This window comes from Bison bison, unplaced genomic scaffold, assembly GCF_000754665.1.
Source record: "Bison bison bison isolate TAMUID 2011002044 unplaced genomic scaffold, Bison_UMD1.0 scf7180017845436, whole genome shotgun sequence".
NCBI classification, from domain to species: domain Eukaryota; kingdom Metazoa; phylum Chordata; class Mammalia; order Artiodactyla; family Bovidae; genus Bison; species Bison bison.
In genome coordinates, this window is record NW_011476009.1 from 3,218 (window position 1) to 10,141 (window position 6,924).

Sequence of the window (6,924 nt, forward strand, 5' to 3'; positions counted from 1 at the left end):
AGCCTGCTCTGTGTTTCTGCTGTTACTGATGGCACAGCAGTGCTCTCCACACTCCTGGAGGAGGCTTTGTAGGTTTACATCTGCATCCTTCAAAAAGTCGCTCAGGTTCTGGTCCCCCAGTTCATCTCTGCAAGTGAATAAGATGATCATATACTTCATGGCTGCTTTCCCAAACAGATACTTGACCAACACCACAGTTTCCTGCTCTTTCTGTGTGGCGGCCCAGCCTCAGGACCAAGACGATGGCATGAGGCCTGGGACAGAAGGCGAGGACACACTGGCTGATTTCCTTGCAGGTGGCGATCTGGGTCTTCTGGGTGTTGAAGAGCCCTGGAGTGTCAACAACCAGAAGGTCTCTCCCCTTCCATTTCCGGGATGCTTTCTGACAAGTTTTGGTAACAGCTTCGGCAGAAATCCTAGACTCAAATACTTTTCCCCCAAGGACGGTGTTTGCAGTCGCAATTTTTCCACTTGCGGTCTTCCCAACCAGCATGATCCTCAGACTGATGTCCTGGACGGCAGCTGTGTCCACATCAGAGGCTGTGGAGAGTAGGCAAGTCAGCTATAGTTTATAAAGGAAAGGAAAAAAAAAAAAATGTTCGGATTAAGTTGAAACCATTCCCAACCCTGACTTCTTACTCTACTGAATATATAAATCATTTCGTCTTCTAAGCCAGGTGAAGTATTTACACGGAGGATTCGTTCTTTGATATCTTCTATTTATTATTCTAATTCCCACTACATGCCTCTCCTGTGTTGCTGTGATGAAAGTAGTATTTGCATGTTTAAATTTTTTTACTGTAAATTTTTCTCCATTTAACAAAGTAATATATACATTTTGTTTTTGAAAAAGTTCAGGTTTAAATATCAAATCTGAGGAATGCTTGTGGCAGTAGTTAGCATCCTATGCCATGGAAGAGTGCTCATTAAAAAACACTAACAATCTAGACTCAAACTGAAAGAAAGCATGGATGGAAAAGACACAAGAGTCCCACATGGAGACTCTGAATATGGAAGGAAAACAACCACATGGTGAAACATGTGAAAACTGTCCTGAAATTTGCACATGCCACATAGAACTAACCTAGTCTTATTTCTCAAGTTGCATGAAGGAAGATAAATTTGATGTTTTTATTGTAAAAGTACTCTAATATTTAGAGGCAATAATGGGTGCCTTATGATTTATTGTAACATACAATTGTTTGAAGTGGGTTTGATGGTCATCAGGCTACATAGTTGAGACAATAATCCTTCAGTGATTGAGAGAACAGATCTGCTAATGTTGAAATTTTAAATTACATACACCTATTGTGGGTAAATAGAGCTTATCAATATTGACCTTCACCAGATGGTTGATACTGAAATCAGATTGATTATATCCTTTACAGCTGAAGATGGAGAAGCTCTATACAGTCAGGAAAAATAAGACCTGAGGCTCACTGTGGCTCAGGTCATGAGCTCCTAATTGCAAAATTCAAGCTTAAATTGAAGAAATTAGGGAAAGTCACTGGATCATTCAGGTTCGACCTAAATTAAATCCCTTATGATTAAACAGTGGAAGTGAAGAATAGATTCAAGGGATTAGATTCGGTACACAGAGTGCCTGAAGATCTATGGACAGAGGTTTGTAACAGTGTACATGAGGTGATAACTGAAACCATCCCCAGGAAAAAGAAATGTAAGAAGGCAAAGTGGTTGTCTGAGGAGGCCTTACAAATAGATAAGCAAAGTAGAGCACCAAAAAGGCAAAGGAGAAACAAAATATATACTCAACTGAATGCAGAGTTCCAGAGAATAGCAAGGAGAAAGAAGAAAGCCTTCTTAAGTGAACAATGCAAAGAACTAGAGGAGAACAATAGAATGGGAAAGACTAGAGATCTCTTCAAGATAACTGGGCTTCCCTGGTGGCTCAGACAGTAAAGAACCTGCCTGCAATTCAGGAGACCAGGATTTGATCCCTGGATCAGGAAGATTCCCTGGAAAAATAAATGGCTACCCATTCCAATATTCTTGCCTGCAGAATTCTATGAGCAAAGGAGCCTAGTGGGCTACAGTGGACTACAGTCCTAGGGTTGCAAAGAGTTGGACATGACTGAACGACTTTCACTCACAAGGGAATATTTCATCCAAAGACGGGCAAAATAAAGGGAAGATATGGCAAGAATCTAACAGAAGCAGAAGAAATTAAGAAAAGGTGACAAGAATACACAGAAGAACTATACAAAAAAGGTCTTAATGACCCAGATAATCACATGGAGTCAGTCACCTAGAGCCAGACATTCTGGAGTGTGAACTCAAGTGGGCCTAGGGAAGAAATATTATGAACAAAGCTAGTGGAGGTGATGGATTTCAGCTGAGCTATTTAAAATTCTAAAAGATAATGCTGTTAAAGTCCTGCACCCAATATGCTGGCAAATTTTAAAAACTCAGCAGTGGCCACAGGAGTGGAAAAATTTTCATTCCAATCCCAAAGAAAGGCAACACCAAAGAATGTTCAAACTACTGTACGATTGTGCTCATTTCACATGCTAGCAGGGTAATGCTCAAAATCCTTCTAGCTAGGCTTCAACAGTACATGAAGCAAGAACTTCCAGATGTACAAGCTGGATTTAGAAAAGGCAGAGAAACCAGGGATCAAATTGCGAACAACACTGGATCAAGAGAATTCCAGAAAAACATCTACTGCTGTTTCATTGACTAGAGTAAAGCCTTTGAATGTGGATAACAACAAACTGGAAAACCCTTAAAGAGATAGGAATACAAGGCCACTTTACATGTATCTGGTTCTAACTGGTCAAGAGGCAACAATTAGAATCAGACATGGAAAAATGGACTGGTTCAAAACTGGGAAAGGAGTACCTCAAGGCTATATATTGCCACTCTGCTTATTTAACTTCAATGTAGAGTACATCATGTGAAATGCTGGGCTGAGTGAATCACAAGCTGGAATCAAGATTTCTGAGAGAAACATCAACAACCTCAGATATGCTGATGATGCCACTTTAATGGCAGAAAGTGAAGATGAACTAAAGAGCCTCTTGATGAGGGTGAAAGAGGAGAGTGAAAAAGTTGGCTTATAGCTCAACATTCAGAAAGCTAAGATCATGGCATCTGGTCCCATCACTTCATGACAAATAGATGGAGAAAAAGTGGAAACAGTGCCAGATTTTATTTTGGTGGGCTCCAAAATCACTGTGGATATTGACGGAAGCCACAAAACTAAAAGACATGTGCTTCTTGAAAGAAAAGCTATGACACACCTAGACAGCATATTAAAAAGCAGAGACATTAGCTTGCTGACAAAAGTCTGTATAGTCAAAGCTGTGGTTTCTCCAGTAGTCATGTATGGATGTGAGAGTTGGACCATAAATAAGGCTGAGCACTGAAGAATTGATGCTTTTGAACTGTGGTGATGGAGAAGACTTGAGAGTCCCTTGGCCAGGAAGGAGATCTAACCAGTCAATCCTAAAGGAAATCAACTCTGAATTTTCACTGGAAGGACTAATACTGAAGCTGAAGCTCCAATACTCTGGCCACTGATGCTGAAACTGATGCTCTAGTACTTTGGATGTCCTTTTGTGAAAAGCCAACTCACTGGAAAAGACTCTGATGCTGGGAAAGATTTAGGGCAAGAAGGTGGTGATAGAGGATGAGATGGTTGGAGGCATCACCATCTCAGTGGACGTGAGTTTGAGCAAACTCTGAGAGATAGTGAAGGACAAGTAAGCCTGGCAGGCTGCAGTTCATAGGGTTACAAACAGTTGGACACAACTTAGCAACCGAAAAACACAACAGAGACATAACACTGAAGTAGAACAGGATTCATGGAAGGAAGAATAGAGAAAGTAGTGGGAAAGCTCCTTGGAAGATAGCATCAGCTCTCACATGGTTTCACAGGAGAATTCCATGAAACCCTCAGCAATCATGGGCACTTGATCCCTGAGAATCCCAATTTTTCTTAAATTATTCCAGAATATAGGAAAATAAGGTAAACCTTAAAATTCTAAGAAGTAAATGTAACTTTGAGGCACAAAGTTGACAAATATTTTATTATACAGAAAGCTAAAGATGAATCTCATGTGTGAATATCAATACAAAATCCTAATCAAGTATTAATGAAAACAGAATCTGACATTTAAAAAAAATATTTTTAATATTTATTTATCTATTTGGCCACACCAGCACATGGATCTTCAATCTTCATTGTGACATCTTTTTTAAATGCAGCATGTAGCATCTTTAGCTGTTGCAATTGAACTCTTAATTGTGATATGTGAGATATATTTCCCTCATTAAAATGAATCTGGGGTCTGTACATGGGGAGGGTGGACTACCAGGGACATCCTCAGAATCTGACAACATTTTAAAAAGGGCTACATTATAACCAAGTGGGATTTTTTCTGGAACACTAGAGTGAGGGGCACAGGTTCAATAAGAGGAAAATTACTGATATTAAGATCACCTTTCATAGTAAAAACATTTCATAAAATATGAATTGACACACAGTTTCTTATCTATTTCCCTACTCATCCCGAAAGCCAGTAACTTACTTAACGGAGAAATACTTTCTCAATAAAACTATAATCATTCTACCTCACTTTCCAATGGTATTTGCGATATCCATCAATGCAAATAGAAGAGAAAGTGATTATAGGAATGAGAACTAGAAAAAAGAAAAAAAGGAGAGGCGAGATAGTAAATAACATCATAAAGCCTCTTACAGTATTGGTGTACAAATAGGCCAGTAGAGGGGAAAAAAAAAAACAAACAGAAAATCTCTACAAATGCTCATTTGCATAGGGAAATTTAGTGTATAATAAAGGCAACATTCCATATCAATGGAGAGAAGATGGACATTGTAATGAGAAGTATTGAAATAACTGAATAACCATTTGAAAAGCATAAAATTGGATTCAGTCCTTATACCAATGTAAGAAGTATCCCAAATTCATGAAGTATTTGTTAAAAAATATGTTCTATTGGAAGAAAGCAAACAAATTCTTTCAAAACACAAGAGTGAGGAAAACATTTCTAAACTGAGCCCAAAATACAAATACAATATGGAATCTAATTGATAAATTTGACTTTCAGTTTCTGGTTACATGTCAGAAGCTTGGAAGTCACTACTCCATCCTAAGAATAAGTGAAAGTTGAATGGACTGAAAAATCAACTTTTCTCGAATACTTCAGAGGTTGCTTTGAGGAGACAGGGCAAGGTGCTGCCCCCAAGACTGCAGAACAGACAGGGAAATACAGGGAGCCATGGCTCAGGAGAGCAGAGACTCACCGTGGGCACCAGTGCTGGGGCAGCAAAACTGGGATTGACCAGTTGCTTGATGGTCAGCATGGAGTTAAAGTTCCAGGAGGATCCTGTCATAGAGTGACCCACACTTTTGTGAGTTTTACTTCTGGGAGCCCCACCGGATTCTGATAGTAAATATCCAAAAAATCTCCGGGTGCTTCCTGCTGCTGCTGCTGCTGCTAAGTCGGTTCAGTCCTGTCTGACTCTATGCGACCCCACAGACTGCAGCCCATCAGGCTCCCCCATCCCTGAGATTCTCCAGGCAAGAACACTGGAGTGGGTTGCCATTTCCTTCTCCAATGCATGAAAGTGGAAAGTGAAAGTGAAGTCACTCAGTCCTGTCTGACTCTTTGTGACCCCATGGACTGCAGCCTACCAGGCTCCTCTGTCCATGGGATTTTCCAGGCTAGAGTACCGGAGCGGGTTGCCATTGCCTTTCCCCCCTGCAGGGGAGTGGAAAATAAATCATTATGAAACGGGGCAAAGCATCTTGTTCTTCTCAACAGGGCCTGCCCTCAGAGGAAAGCAGTTAAGCAGAGCCTGACCTGCTGGGGTTTTATCAGAGCCTAACTCACTTAGAGAAAGAAAAATGTACTACTACAGTCAGTTCTAAGCCGTTCACATAGGAAAAGGGAAATAGCCACCTCCAGTCCACTCGAATGCTCAAACCCAAGGTGGGGGAGAAAAACACGTGTGAGGCTCACAGTCCAGAGGCAAAGGCTCACTAGAACAGAGATGTGCTCATAGACAATAGACTATGTCCCCTCCCCCACCCCAGCACCACAGTACTAAAGGCTTCTTTACAGCAGCAGGTCTGTTTACCCAGGACATCATGTCCAGCTGATGAGAAAAATGAGCAAACTAAAGAGCAAAAATTATAATTTGAAAAGACAGAGCAAGCATCAGTACTAGACATGGCAGGTGTCAACAGAACAAAAATGCACAACCTAAAAGTTGAGAATGATGTATTTGAGGAAGTACTGAAGACTATAGCTTGGGAGACACTCTCTCAGATGGCTCTGAGGAAATGTTCCAAAGAGGTAGTGGAGGAGACAGGATATATAGGAACCTTCATTGAAAACAAAACAAAAGAAAACAAAATGTATGGTCAAGCATCAAAAGATTACTTCTAATCACAAAATGCCAGACACCCACATTAACGATTATAGTGCTTTTCTACATATGGGAAGATGCAAGAGTCTGGGCTCACTGAAACATTCCTTTGATATGCATCTTAGCTATTTAGGGCCAGTATCCTGTTTTTCTCCAATCTGAATTCCCCTCAGGGCACACTGTCTGGGGCTGAAATGCTGATGACTTGATAGTGGGCAACATTCATTACTTATTGAAATGGCAGGAAAGATTTATTTATCCACCCAGGGATCTTGGAATGATTAGACCAGGAATTCAAACAACTACTCTTGCCTGGAAAATCCCATGGGTGGAGGAGCCTGGGGGGCTGCAGTCCATGAGGTCGCTAAAAGTCGGACACAACTAAGCGACTTCACTTTCACTTTTTACTTTCATGCATTGGAGAAGGAAATGACAACCTACTCCAGTGTTCTTCCCTGGAGAATCCCAGGGACGGGGAAGCCTGGTGGGCCACCGTCTATGGGGTCACA

General features: G+C 40.9%; 1 pseudogene; it reads right to left on the reverse strand.

Moving 5' to 3' along the window:
* Positions 1-3: 3 nt before the first annotated feature.
* LOC104984751 lies at positions 4-5,377 on the reverse strand (annotated as a pseudogene).
* Between the last annotated feature and the right edge of the window lie 1,547 nt (positions 5,378-6,924).